Raw genomic sequence first — 15753 nt, 5'->3', positions numbered from 1 at the left:
TTCTTGCGTTACCTACAAACTACATTATGTAACAGTCCCACCTCTTAGTCCCATTTAAATTATAATGGTGGCTCAAAATCAACTCCTGTTGGACTTGGCTGGTGAGTCTGATGCTTTCTATTGCAGAACCACCACTTAGTGCTGTCTGCCTGGCAGACCCAGCCTCACACTACATACTGTCCAGTTATAACCAGAACAGAGATATACAATTGCTTCGGAAATCCATGCCGAAACAGAAATTAGCATAAGGAGGAATAGACATTATTGAGTCAAACAACAGTTGAAACTAAACCAGAGAAAATCGCACTTAGTAAAATATAATCATGTTGGTAGGATGTGTTACAATATACAAACAAGTGAATACAGCAAATGAAGACAAGGCAGAAGGATTTTGTTCTGCTGAAGACAGACTTTGGTCAAATTCACCAGTTGAACCTGTTCTTCACTACTTGGCAATGCTATATTACTTAACAGTATTATATAAAAGTATAACCAGTATGACAGCAATCCTATCAGATTTGGAAGGCATAGATTATTTTCATTATTTGCATGCAATGCTCCATCGTTAAGGAAGCTTGAACCATTATGGGGGATAAACCACAGTTAATAGTCTCTGTCAGTATATGGGTGAATACTATGGGGATACAGGTGAATTAAGAATTACAATTAAAGTTCTCAACATTTACTGTTTCATTGAAATGGACAATCATGTTGAGAAAGGACACAAAAGCACTTTTTAAAACAGTGTTAACCTTTTACTCTGGCCAAGAGGAGTTGACCAGCATTTGACCTACTCAGCCTTTCAAAGGCTTGGCTGATCTAAACATTCTAAGGTATTAAAATTGGTCTAGCATAACAGCTCAACATTGACTCATAGCAAATTGGCAGGATGTTAAACAATTTTTGTTTCCATTGACTTGGAAAGTATTGCTAAGATTTTTTAATTCTAGGACAAATAAATAATAGTGAGATTAGGAAAACAACCTTCAAAAAGAGTTTGCATCATCAAAATGCAAACTTCAGCAGAATGAAGATTAGGCACGGTGAAAAATCAACTGCCGATTTACTACCAAAATGGTTTCATCCTCTTAAACTAGGCCAATATCACTTCCATTATCTTTATTGACATCTTGACAAAGTCAATTCTAACCTTTTCTTCTCTCTCTGTACTACTTGCAAATCTGTCATAGGATCATAGAATCATACCGTACAGAAGTGGCCCATCGAGCCTGTGCCACACAAAATACACAACTACCTACACTAATCCCACTTTCACACATGAGGCCCATAGCCTTGAATGTTATGCTACTTCAAGTGCCCATCCAAGTACTTTGTAAAGGTTGGGAGGTTTCCTGCCTCAACTACCCTCCCTAAGGTAGTACATTCCACCACCCTCAGATTGAAACAAAATTCCCTTACATTCCTTCTAAACCTTGTGCCTCTCACTTTAAAATTATGCTCCCTTGTCACTGACCCTTTGATGACCCAATCACTATGTCAATGCTCTTCGTCATCTTATGTACCTCTGCCATCAGCCCATCAGCTTTATCCACTCCAAAGAAAACAACTCAAGCTTATCCAGACACTCTTCATAGCTGGCAACATCCTGGTGAATCTCCTTTGCACTCCATCCAGTGCAATCACATCCTTCCTATAGTGAAGTGATCAGAACTGACAACTCTGCACAGCTCCAATATAACCTCCTTGCTCTGATAATCTATGCAATAATAAAGGCAAGCATCCTGTGTGCCTTCTTAACCACCTGTTAACTTGTCCTGACACCTTCTGAGATCTATGGACAAATACCCCAGGAACTCTCTGTTCCTCTGAGCTTCCTAGTGTCTGCCATTCATTTTGCACTCTCTTGTTCTTTCTTTCCAAGTGCATGATGCTACAATTATTAGGGTTGAATTCCATCTGTCACTGATCTACCCACCTGACCAAACTCTTATATCCTCCTGTAACCTACCACCTTTCTCCTCACTGTCAACCACCCAGCTAATCTTTGTGTAAGACTTATCATTCTCTCCTCATTCTCATCAACAACATTTATGAATATCACAAACAATACGGGGACCAGCACTGATCCTTGTGGCATGTCACTGCACACTAAGCTCCAGTCACACAGTCATCTATCACCGCTCTCTTCCTCCTATCACTGAGCTAAGTAATTTTCCAAGTTTCCCTTATTTCCTCATAGCTCATCCCATCTACATTTGGCAGAATTCCTGTTCTTCTCTGCAGAATTTCCAATGTTTGCAAATTATTTTATATAGTGATGTGATTAAAATTGATCACAATTATCCAGGTGTAGCCTGGCCAGTGGACAAAAAGCCTTAGCATTAATTTGTAGTCCAGGATCCTGGTTGTACAAGACAGCAATTTAATTACTTCATTGTGTGATCTGGACCTTGGGTTCCTAAGTTTTCTAATTTACTGATTTCCTCTTTGGAGATCAAAGGCAGAGGCCTGACAACCTCTCACAAATGAGTGAGAAAAGTGCCTATTTGAACAACATGGGAGTTGAACACAATAAACTGCTTAAGTTCGCAGAAGAGTGCAACATTGAATGCCTACCATTTCTCGAATGCATGCGAGCACCATGTGGAGCTCTTTCATTAATAAGTTGAACAAAGACGCCATCAGTAAGTCCCATGTTGCACACTTACCAGATACAAACTGATATTTAAAGCTGCAGTATAAATGGGGTTTCTATTGTATCTTTGTTATTCTGTCATAGGATGTGAGCATCACTAGCAGGGTTTGTATTTGGTTCCCTAATAATCCTTGAAGTGAGCAGCTTGTTAGGCCATTTTAAAGCCAACCTCTTTATTCTCGGTCTTGGATCACATGTAGGCCGGACTAAGGATGACAGATTTCCTTCCCTAAAGGACAATATTGCATCAGATGCATTATTTTTGACAACAATTATCAATAATTTTATAGTCACAACTACTGCAATCAGCTTTCAATTCCGGATTAACTAATTTTAAATTCTAAATAAAAACCAAAAGATCTGTGAATGCTGTAAATCGGAAACAGAAACAAAAGTTGCTCGAAAAGCTCAGCAGGTCTGGCAGCATTTGTGAAGAAGAATCAGAGTTAACGCTTCAGCTCCTCCTCCGGAGTGCTGCTGCTGAGCCTTTCCAGCAACTTCTGTTTTTGTTTGTGGTTGTTAATTTAAATTCTATTCAGTAGAACCTTGAACATATGTCAACAAAGCATCAGCCTCTCATACTTATCCAGTGACATTACTAGTATATTACCACCTTCCTTATGGGAAGGATAGTGTCAATAGAGTGAGATACCCTGACCACTCTTCTGCTACTCACATCAAGCTGATTTTTCCATACTCTCCAATGGGAACACCCACCAGTTTGGGAACATATAATCAAGCCAATAACACTACTAAATCATTGATTAATAAGCACGTTTCCAAGTTCCATTAATTATTTATCAATTATTATATAGAAATATTTCACATTTTAACATACCTTATATTTGCTACTAGGAAGAACAACTCATTATTAGTTTGTCCAACAGTGTAGCTGATCTAAATTCTTCTCTCAGGTCATGAAATGCGTGATCAATTTCAACATAGAGTAATGGAAACAGACCTGTCGGTCCAACCCGTCCATACCGACCAGATAACCCAACCCAATCTAGTCCCACCTAACAGCACCCGGCCCATATCCCTCCAAACCCTTCCTAATTATATACCCATCCAAATGTTTCTTAAATGTTGCAATTGTACCAGCCTCCACCACATTCTCTGGCAGCTCATTCCATAAACGTACCACCCTCTGCGTGAAAAAGTTGTCGCTTATGTCTCTTTTATATCTTTCCCCTCTCACCCTAAACCTCTGCCCTCCAGTTCTGGACTCCCCGACCCCAGGGAAAAGACTTTGTCTATTTATCCTATTCATGCCTGTCATAATTTTGGAAACCTCTATAAGGTCACCCCTCAGCCTCCGATGCTCCAGGAAAACAGCCCCAGCCTGTTCAGCCTCTCCCTGTAGCTCAGATCCTCCAACCCTGGCAAAATCATTGTAAATCTTTTCTGAACCATTTCAAGTTTCACAACATCTTTCCGATATTAGGGGGCCAGAATTGCTTGCAATATTCCAACAATGGCCTAACCAATGTCCTGTACAGCTGCAACATGACCTCCCAACTCCTGTACTCAATACTCTGACCAACAAAGGAAAGCATACCAAACGCCTTCTTCACTATCCTATCTACCTGCGACTCCACTTTCAAGGAGCTATGAACCTGCACTCCAAGGTCTCTGTTCAGCAACACTCCCTAGGACATTACCATTAAGCTTATAAGTCCTGCTAAGATTTGCTTTCCCAAAATGCAGCACCTCGCATTTATCTGAATTAAACTCCATCTGCCACTTTTCAGCCCATTGGCCCACCTGGTCCAGATCCTGTTGTAATCTGAGGTAACCCTCTTCGCTGTCCATTACACCTCCAATTGTGGTGTCATCTGCAAACTTACTAATTCTACCATTATGCTCGCATCCAAATCATTTAATTAAATGACAAAAAGTAGAGGGCCCAGCACCGAACCTTTTGGCACTCCACTGGTCACAAGCCTCCAGTCTGAAAAACAATCCTCCACCACCACCTTCTGTCTTCTACCTTTGAGCCAGTTCTGTATCCAAATGGCTAGTTCTCCCTGTATTCCATGAGATCTAACCTTGCTAATCAGTCTCCCATGGGGAACCTTGTCAAACGCCTTACTGAAGTCCACATAGATCACATCTACTGCTCTGCCCGCATCAATCTTCTTTGTTACTTCTTCAAAAAACTCAATCAAGTTTGTGAGACATGATTTCCCACACACAAAGCCATGTTGACTATCCCTAATCAGTCCTTGTCTTTCAAATACATGTACATCCTGCCCCTCAGGATTCCCTCCAACAACTTGCCCACCACCGAGGTCAGGCTCACTGGTCTATAGTTCCCTGGCTTGTCTTTACCGTCCTTCTTAAACAGTGGCACCACGTTTGCCAACCTCCAGTCTTCCAGCACCTCACCTGTGACTATTGATGATACAAATATCTCAGCAAGAGGTCCAGCAATCACTTCTCTAGCTTCCCACAGAGTTCTCGGGTACACCTGATCAGGTTCTCGGGTACACCTGGGGATTTATCCACCTTAAACTGTTTCAAGACATCCAGCACTTCCTCCTCTGTAATCTGGACATTTTGCAAGATGTCACCAGTCTATATCTTCCATATCATTTTCCACAGTGAATACCGATGCAAAATATTCATTTAGTATCTCCCCCATTTTTTGTGGCTACACTCAAAGGCTGCCTTGCTGATCTTTGAGGGGCCCTATTCTCTCCCTAGTTACCCTTTTGTCCTAAATGTATTTGTAAAAGCTCTTTGGATTCTCCTTAATTCTATTTGCCAAAGCTATCTCATGTCCCTGCTTTGCCCTCCTGATTTCCCTCTTAAATATACTCCTACTTTCTTTATACTCTAGGTCTGCAGATGCTGGAGATCAGAGCTGAAAATGTGTTGCTGGTTAAAGCACAGCAGGTCAGGCAGCATCCAAGGAACAGGAAATTCGACGTTTCGGGCCAGAGCCCTGATGAAGGGCTCTGGCCCGAAACGTCGAATTTCCTGTTCCTTGGCTCTGGCCCGAAACGTCGAATTTCCTGTTCCTTGGATGCTACCTAACCTGCTGTGCTTTAACCAGCAACACATTTTCAGCCCTCAGCCTCTGATCCAAGAATAGCATCCCTCCCAGATATTAGGGCCCTGATATACTCTCTTGTCTTGATTCCAGCTCCAAATTTTTTTCCTGAAAACTTAATTGAATTGCAACTTTGTGAATGTAAATAAACCACAGAAGGCTCCATCACTTGTTTACTTTGTAATGCTTAAGGGAATTTGATCTGCTTCTCAAACACAATCCTCTGGTCCTAAGTCTATGCAGTTTCATGTAAAGTTACAATTCTTTGAATAATATTATGTCACTCGCTATTCTTATTAGCGTGAGTTAGTTTTATTTGAGTTCTGTTTAACTATTCTATGGGAAATAACTTAATAATATTGTAAGCAAATGCTAAACCAAATTTTTAAAGTACACATACAAGTTTTTATGCTTCTGAGCCACTTAAATGTCTTCATTATGTTGCACCATCCTAATCTAAATACTGTTGGTAAAACTGGATAAGTAAATCCTACCCATACTTAACTATCCAAGCTTCAGATTGGTTATGATTCTGACTAACAATAAATTCATTTTTGTTTCCAAGTAAACCTACACTAACAAAAAGACTATTCAAATTAATGTATCATCTCTTTCTAACAAATCAAGGAGTTAAGGCAACACAGGCCAGGCCTTTTCTTGAAATGGATAACCAGTAAGTTATGCTAAAGCTTTTATGTTCTGGCTTCCTCCACAGTCCAAATATGTGAAGGTTAGGTGGATTGGCCAGGCTAAATTCCCGTCGTGTCCAGGGATGTGCAGGCTATTGGGAATTGCAGGGTCACAGGGATGGGAGGTGGTCAGGATGGGCTGCTTTTTGGAGGGTTGTTGTGGACTTGATTGGCCAAATGCCTGCTTCCATACCGTTGGGATTCTATGATTTTATTCCAGAATATTTTTGCTGTTCTAATGTGATATTAACTGTAACCAGCTATTCCTGTACTTCAGCATTTCCTTTTCTCCAACAAAATACCGGACTGATATATTATGCACTTATCATAATATTTGTATATTGTGCATAATGCAAAGGACAATTGCCTGGCTCCTGACCCTGTGTTAGTATAATTAAGACTGTTAAGCATTAGACACAGGAGGAAAGGTATACCATTCAGCTCATTGAGTGTGCTCCAACATTCTACCAAATCTTAGAACTGTTGAATTGTATTAGACTAAATTAGTCATGACTAGTTTCCATTTACCAAACTGGCCTTAATGATTCAAGTGCATTCTTTGCAAAGCTACCATATTTACTGTCAATTCACCTGACTGTTTATCCATTAGAGTTACTGAGCCAGAATCCTTCCTAAACTTCAGTCTTTTAAGTCTTAGTGGTTCACCAGCTTATCATGCAGCAATTCAATTTGAAAGAACAAGAAAACCTTTCTGACATTAAACGATTAACCATGTTCGCTTAGAGTTACTAGGGCATAATTTGCAGTTCTTAGTGAAAATCATATCTTACAAGTTAACTCATTCTGCAAGATATTTTAACTGCAAGACAGTACAAAAAAGCATTCTTCAAATAGAAGTAGGAATGGGGAAATAAGCAAACCTGTGATGATCGAATTCAGTACAGCTATGCTGCCCATCGTATAAAATTCTTACTTACATCAGTATCTGGTTACCTGCTATTATCTGCCTACAAGTTGTATAGCTTATCATACCAATAAAGTCAGTATTGGAGACAAGTGGTCTTTACACTTATCTATTCAGAACCTTGGTTTATAATAGCTACACAAAGAATATACATTTCCAGTATAAATAATATTCAAGTTCCCTTTAAAACCAAGTAATGTGTAATATTAGTGTGATATATGACTGCATCAAAGTATCTGCTTTAAAGTGCACTTGCCTATATTGCTGAATTATTGAATTAACAGTATGTTTTCTGAAAAAAAACCTATGTGTTCCATTGTTTTCTAAAACATCTTTTTGTATTAGACATTTTTCAAATATTTACTTACACAAGGAACAAGTCACATTGCAATTGGTTGCAATTTGTTTTTTAAAGTGATGCATAAGTGACCTGGTTACATTAGTGAGTGACACAATATCATAATCAAAACAACATTATATTACTGCCATACAATGTACCAGTCAGATCCCATTTTAGGGTACAATGTATCATTCTGTTCTCCATATATAGGACCGTTATCATTCCTACCAAGAGCATTCAGAGGCAAATAACAAAGGTGATCTCAGTTACAAGGAATTTGTTTGGATGAAAGATAAAGTTGAGCCTATTGTTTTTGGAAATTTGGAGAATTGCAAGTGACCTATAATTGAAGTTTTCGACATGTTGAAGGAGCTTTTCGGGCCAAATTCAAGTCTTTGCCATGATGAACAGACACATAGGATTTACAAACATTTCAGGTAGGAATGAGAAAGAAAATCAGGAAGAACATTTATTTTTCACATTGGACAAAATAATTGTGAAATATGCCCCCAGCAAAATGATTTCAAATAATTATAAATATCTTTGGAATGCAAATTAATCAATTTGTAGAGAAGAAATTGAAGGATTATGGTGAGATGTTTGGCATACGCCTGATCTTCTATCTCAAGATTTATATGTTTAGAATATTATATAGAGGGTTGGAGGGTAGCAAACATAGTGAGGAACAATCTTTTGACCTCTTATGATTAATGTTTTTTTCTATATCTTCCCAAAGTAGGGAAACCCAAACGGAAAACTTTGTGCAGAGCAGATTCTGAATGTGAGCAGTTGCCAATACATGCTACAACATGCCCTCATCAACACAATCGTCCAATGATAGAAGTGATTTCTTCTTCCTCCAGCTCCTCTTCAAGTACGAGCACCACAGATTCATCGTCATCGCTAGACCTGGAAACTGAATCAGATGCAATTTCAAACCTCAGCACTCAATAGCAAGGAAAGTTGCTTTGCTTAAAAAGAAAATTGACACCAAAATACTTTGTATTGAATGTCTGCCTATGAAGCTTGACTGAATGCAGATAAAAAGGGTAATGAAAACGGTATATTGGAACTAGCATGTTCAATACCATGAATGGCATGATAGGTTAAAAAACATCTGAAAGCATGGCAAAACTGCATGGATGAATGCTCCTCCTGGCTGATCAGTTGGAGTAGATCATCTGCTCTGCCTTCTGACCAGCATTTTTGACCATCTTTACATCTTTGTCCTTCTCAAATATATTGCCAATGGCCTTCTTTCTTATTGCTCCTTATGAATAATACTTCCCAAAGTAGCACCATCTGAATCCATCTTGATGTAGACACCTGATTTATTGTTTTGGGGCATTTTTTTCTCTCTCCAATTCTGGTTTCCACTTTAGCATGTGCTCACATTTGTCTATTTTCTGTTTGGAAATATTAAAAAGGAAATATACTCTACTGAATCACCCATAAGAAATGCTTTGGAGAGATACCTGTACAATTACTTTGTTTAGAAACAGCCCAGGAGCAGATACATCACGAAAGGGAAGTGCTGCTCCCAATGAGTCCACATTCATGAATTTAGCATAATCTTTCTCAAAATATCCTTATCAAATGAGGTAATTCAATACAGGATGTTTCTATTTTAAGCTCAAGTGTTAAAGTCTTATGAATGCAATTCTCCATCTGTTACCACCAATAAAAATCAAATCGGATTTATAGTTAAAATAGTTTGTTTCCAATTGTTAAGCTGTTTTATTGATTTAACTACTGCCAACCCAAGATAGCTGCAACAAAAAAAATAAAAGAAGCAAACTGAACATTAGAGATTTAGATCAAATATATCTGATGATATCTTATGAGTATTTAGTGTGGAAAAGAGCCTAGTTCATCATTGTCTCCTGATAACCCCATTAGTTATGTTTAAGTAGCCGAAGTAATGTGTACTTATTGCTATCGTGCAATAAACTGCATCTTGGTAAGTCAAGTGCCGCTTCCTGTTAAGACTCACTAATGGTTTATCTTCCATCACTACAAATCAATTACATAAAGAGTAAAAAGGAGGGTTGAATGGCTCCAGTGATGCAGGTGACCTCGGTCTCAATCTCATCCATTCCAGAGGTGTGTCACAATATCTCTGAATAGCTTGATTTGAATTCATTTTTTCCTTTAAAAAAAGGACTAGGTTTTTGCAGTGCAGTGATAATGTCTTTGGGCTAAGAGTTCCAGGCTCAATTCCTATTTTCCTCAGAAGTATGTCAAAACATGTCTGAACAGGTTGATTAATAATACTTAAGAATTGGCTGGTTGGTCTAGGGGTATGATATTCATTTTGGAATGTGTCATACAATTATGGGAGGCTGTGTTGATGGTGTGGTAATGTACCTGCTTCTGAGCCAGAATGTCTGGGTTCAAGTCCCATCTGTACCAGAGGTATGTTCTAACATGTCTGAAATACCTACACAGTTGGCCGTTGAAGGTAATTTGGCCCAACATGATCAAGACGAGAAGTATCTATTAGAAAGCTCCTCCTCCTATATATTTGTATAATGTATAGGATTCCTCCCTGTCAGACAAGACAATGGGTTTCATTTGCCTGATGGAGATAGAATACTCTCTGATTGTGTGAAGAAGAATACTATAATTTTTATGGAGATATGTGGATTGGTGGCAGCCTCATCAATCAACTATTAGTTGGAGAGAAAGAGCGAATAGGCAATAATGCTGCCAAGAGATTTGAATTCCATTTCACATGACCTTGCTTCACCCTATTGGCCAAAGCTTCCCATATTTTGGCTAAGTATTATTTTCTTCCAATTTCATAGAGGGCTTCTCTCAATGCAGTTGAACACGTTTTCTCAAGCTATCACCCCATTCGCTACCTACCAGACCCTCATGACATTTGTCTTGCCCAGTGCTAGCCTTTTTCCACCATTCACTGTGTTTGGAAGTTCTCGCTACTGCTGTGATATCCATGATTCCAGCACTGTTGTCATCTTTAAAGGGTCATTGAGCACCCTGTCAAGTATTGTCAGCCCAGACCTGCCTTGCACCATTTGGGATGTTGGCTCCAGGTGTGTCAGATAAGGAGAAATGGACCCATCACTTTGAGGACAGAGACCTACAGATCCTGGTGGATGGGGTGACACAACAGAGGGTGGTCTTCTTCCTTCATAACAACAAGAGGAGGCTACAGTACCAGAACCTGCCAGCCTGGTCCAAAGTTGCCACCTAGGCCAGTGCAATCTTAATTGTCCAGAGGAACATGCAGCGATGCCATGGAAAGTGAATGACCTCCACACTGCCTGAGTGCTGCCATCTTCACTCTGCTAACTGACACTCAGCCTATGTCTACTTCTGCATCTACCTCCCACCAAAATCTATGCTCTGAAATTCTTATTGCATACTACATCTCCCCCTCTCATCATCCCATTTGCCCATCCCACTAATGCTGCATGGCCTCTGCACCCTCACTCATCTGGGACAGCTTATGCTCAAACTTCATAAGTAATTACTTGTACGTTAGACATATTTTCCTATGTTTTTTTCAGTAACCTGCCTAGTAAAATTGGAACCTTGGATAGCTGATAGCTTAAAACAGTTGTCAGACTTTCCCAAACAACATAAGCTCAAGTGGTATGGGTAAGTTTGCATTCAGTTCAACAAATTGTTGTCCTAGATGTTGTGTTGTGACCTGCAGATCCTATTGTTTTGTTTAGTCTGACTTTTAATTGGCTTGAAAATGAACATTGTACGTTTTCCTAGAGAGCAGAATTGCATCCTCTATACGATGCAAGACTGAATCTCCTTTAAAACTATATTAAACAGGTGTTGTAAATTTGATATAGTACCATATTTTCGATTGTGAAGTGAAATGGAAAGAGGACTATTTTAAAACCAAAGGTTGTGGAAGAAACTGCTGCACTTTCAAAAACGAATTCCTATAACTCATTATGTGTAATGCTTACATTACTATTTTGTTCAATTAGTCAGAGTGGGGGATGGGGATGGGGAATTGTTTACAGGTGACCCAGCACCAATGGCTGTACATAGAATGTGATTGAGATTTAGCCCGCAACAAACAGCTAATTGATCTTTGCAATTGAGACCAGTCATAGATGTCAAGGGGCATCAGCCTGACGACATCCCTTTAAAGAGGTTTCTAGTTAGCTGAATGGCTTCTGAGTATAAACAATACAGAGAAGCCTTCAGAGTGTGAAAAAGGTAGATGGCATGTCTCACTTGATTCAGTAAAAATACCTGAAGTCTGGTAAAAGCCAGTGATTTTCTCCAAGTAGTTATTGTAAATTATTGACTTTGTAGTTCATATACTATACCACCTATGCCTCCTACAAAGTAACAGAAAATTGAGAAAAGAGACTAAAGAACATAAAGGGTGACTCAGTGGTTAGCACTGCTGCCTCACAGCGCCAGAAATCTGCATTCAATTCCACCCTTGGGTGACTGTCCGTGAAGTTTGCGCACATTTCTCCTCTTGTCTGCATGGGTTTCGTCCGGGTGCTCCAGTTTCCTTCCACAATCCAAAGATGTGCAGGTTAGGTGGTTTGGCCATGCTAAAATTGCCCATAGTGTTCAAGTATGTGCAGGCTAGGTTGGAAATTAGGGTGGGGGATGGATCTGGGTGGGATGCTCTTTGGAGAGTCAGTGTGGACCAACTGGGCTGAGAGGGCTGGTTTCACACTTGTAGGGATTCTATGATTCTATGAAAGCCATGGCAAGCCAAAAGAATCATCTCACTGAATTCTGTAAACTGGTGCTATCAAACTGTGGTTCTTTCCCCTCCCTCTAAAAAAATACATTTGTTTGTCTTTGACTATATGTGTTTGCGGAGGTTTTAAAAGGGAGTTGGCGATTTAACTAATGCATAAAATATGTTGATAGTTCATTGTTTTTTCTCTTGTGATTAACTGTGTAATTGTACAAACTTAAGGAGGCCATAGTTTAAGTCATTGAACTAGTAAGCCAGAACCCCAGGCTAATGTTCTGAGGAAGTGTGTTCAAATCCCACCATGGTTGATGGTGAAATTTGAATTCAATAAAATTCTGGGACAAACAGCTGGCCCAATGGCAGCCATGTGACCATTGTCATTGGTTGTAAAAACACCCATCTGATTCACGAATGACCAACCAATTGCACTGTGGGGAATGAGACAGAGTGAGGAGGCTGGGATCATCTTCAAATGGATGTATGAGAGTGCTTGACCACTGGGTTTGCCAGTTGAGAGAGAGCTGGAGAAGGGAAGATTGACCTACATGAAGGGGAACAGTTAAGGTAGATATGGAGAAACTGTTGTCACTGGCTCGGGAGTCCAAATCAGGGTATTGTGAAAACACTACAGTCAGAGCTTGCAGGAGAGACATTTTTCACACATGGTGTGGCATATGTTTGAAACTGTCTTCTTTAAATTCCAGAAATTTTAATTTTTAAGAATTGATAATTTGTTAGTCAAAGGGCGTCAAAGGTAGGTATCTGGAGTTAGATTATAAATTAACCATGTCCTGATTGAATGAGCAGATTCAAGGGGCTAAATTGCCAAGTGAATTGCAATAGTATTTGGATTTCACGTTTGAGGAGCAACTCAACCGAGTTTTTCTTAATATCGGGCATCTCTACTGGTACCCAGTTAGACCATAAGACATAGGAGTGGAAGTAAGGCCAATCAGCCCATCGAGTCCACTCCGCCATTCAATCATGGCTGATGGGCATTTCAACTCCACTTATCTGTATTCTCCCCGTAGCCCTTAATTCCTTGTGACATCAAGAATTTATCAATCTCTGCCTTGAAGACATTTAACGTCCCGGCCTCCACTGCACTCTGTGGCAATGAATTCCACAGGCCCACCACTCTCTGGCTGAAGGAATGTCTCCACATTTGTGTTCTGAATTTACCCCCTCTAATTCTAAGGCTGTGTCTACGGGTCCTAGTCTCCTCGCCAAACGGAAACAATTTCCTAATGTCCACCCTTTCCAAGCCATGTATTATCTTGTAAGTTTCTATTAGATCTCCCCTTAATCTTCTAAATTCCAAAGAATACAATCTCAGGATCCTCAGCCGTTCCTCATATGTTAGACCTAACCTTCCAGGGATCATCCGCGTGAATCTCCGCTGCACACGTTCCAATGCCAGAATGTCCTTCCTGAGGTGTGGGGACCCAAAACTGGACACAGAACTCCAAATGGGGCCTAACCAGAGCTTTATAAAGTCTCAGTAGCACAACGGTGCTTTTATATTCCAACCATCTTGATATAGATGACAACATTGCATTTGCTTTCTTAATCACGGACTCAACCTGCATGTTTACCTTTAGAGAATCCTCAACTAGCACTCCCAGATCCCTTTGTACTTTGGCTTTATGAATTTTCTCACCATTTAGAAAGTAGTCCATGCTCATATTCTTTTTTCCAAAGTGCAAGATCTCGCATTTGCTCACATTGAATTCCATCAGCTATTTCCTGGACCACTCTCCCAAACTGTCTAGATCCTTCTGCAGCCTCCCCACTTCCTCAGTACTTCCTGCCTGTTCACTTAACTTCGTATCATCGGCAAACTTTGCTAGAATGCCCCCAGTTCTATCATCCAGATCATTAATATATAACGTGAACAGCTGCGGCCCCAACACTGATCCCTGCGGGACACCACTTGTCACCGGCTGCCATTCCGAAAAAGAACCTTTTATCCCAACTCTCTGCCTTCTGTCAGACAGCCAATCCTCAATAAATAATGCCATGAATAATTACAAGCTTCGGATCTTTCATATTGGTAGACTTGTTATAGCTGGGCATTATGTATTAGCAAGGTTAAAAAAAATGTGATAGCCACACTGATTGTAGCTGTATTTCAGTGTGATTGGACAAATGAATGTGCAAATTGGACAAACTAAGTTGTGGTTGAGTATACCACTACTCTTCTACATTAAGGTTCAGATCCTTCAGTGAACTTTTGAGAAAGGATATTGACATTCACCCTGATATCAATTTTGGCCCTCAAGATGTGTTTATCCAGTCCTCCTAGGACACACATTAATATTATAAATGAGTATGATTGATGTGTGAAGGGAATTAAACCTTTAAGTGTAGCTACTGAACATGTGCAATGGAGTGATGTCATGCTGATGTTAGATCACATTTTGGTAAAACAAAAGGGCAGGACTCTTACAATTAAAAGTAGGGCCTTGAGTAGTGCTGTGGAAGAGAGACACCACGTACATAATTCTTTGAAGTTGTATCAAATGTAAACAGGATGGTTAAGAAGGCATTTAGCACGCCTTAGACATGTGAGTGTGGCAGTTGGGATGCCATGTTGAGGTTGTACAGGACGTTGATGAGGCTTCTTCTGGAGTATTACTTGTCCAGTTCTGGTCATAGTTATATTATTAAGCTAGAGAGGGTTCAGAAAAAAATTACCATGGTGTTGCCAGCAATGAAGGGTTTGAATTGTAAGGAAAGGTTGGGACTGTTTTCACTGGTGCATAGGAGGTTAAAGGTTGATCTTATTGAGGTTTATAAAATTATAAGGCAGATATCTTTGCTCTAGAATGGGGAAATTCAAGGCTGGGATGCATATTTTTAAGAGGAGAAGAGAAACATCTAAAAAAAGATACAGGGGCAACCTTTTTTTTTTTACAGAGAGTGGTTTGTGTGTAGAATGAACCTCCAGAGGAAGTGGTGATGTGGGTCCAGTTACAACATATAAAAGACATTTGGATAAGTACATGAATAAGAAATGTTTGGAGGGTATGGGCCAAGCGCAGGCAGGTGGGATTGATTAGTTTGGCTTTATTGTTGACATGGACAAATTGGAGTGAAGGGTCGTTTCCATGCTGCATGACTTTAAGAACAGTCATTAATGGAGGAAGACATTACACCTTCAAGCATATTTAGAAGCACAGATCCTTCACACGCAATTGAACTGGACTACATGGAAGAGACAATTCATGTGATGTAGAATTGTATCAGAAACACAGAAGAACAGTTCAATACACTTCTTTGTTCTGGAGAGAAACAAAATGAACTGTGGCGCTGGAAATCAGACACAAAAACAGAAATTGCTGGAAAAGCTCAGCAAGTCTTGTAGCACCTGTGGA

The sequence above is a fragment of the Hemiscyllium ocellatum genome, chromosome 13, assembly GCF_020745735.1.
Source record: "Hemiscyllium ocellatum isolate sHemOce1 chromosome 13, sHemOce1.pat.X.cur, whole genome shotgun sequence".
Classification (NCBI taxonomy): Eukaryota; Metazoa; Chordata; class Chondrichthyes; order Orectolobiformes; family Hemiscylliidae; genus Hemiscyllium; species Hemiscyllium ocellatum.
This window is presented reverse-complemented; position numbering follows the sequence as displayed.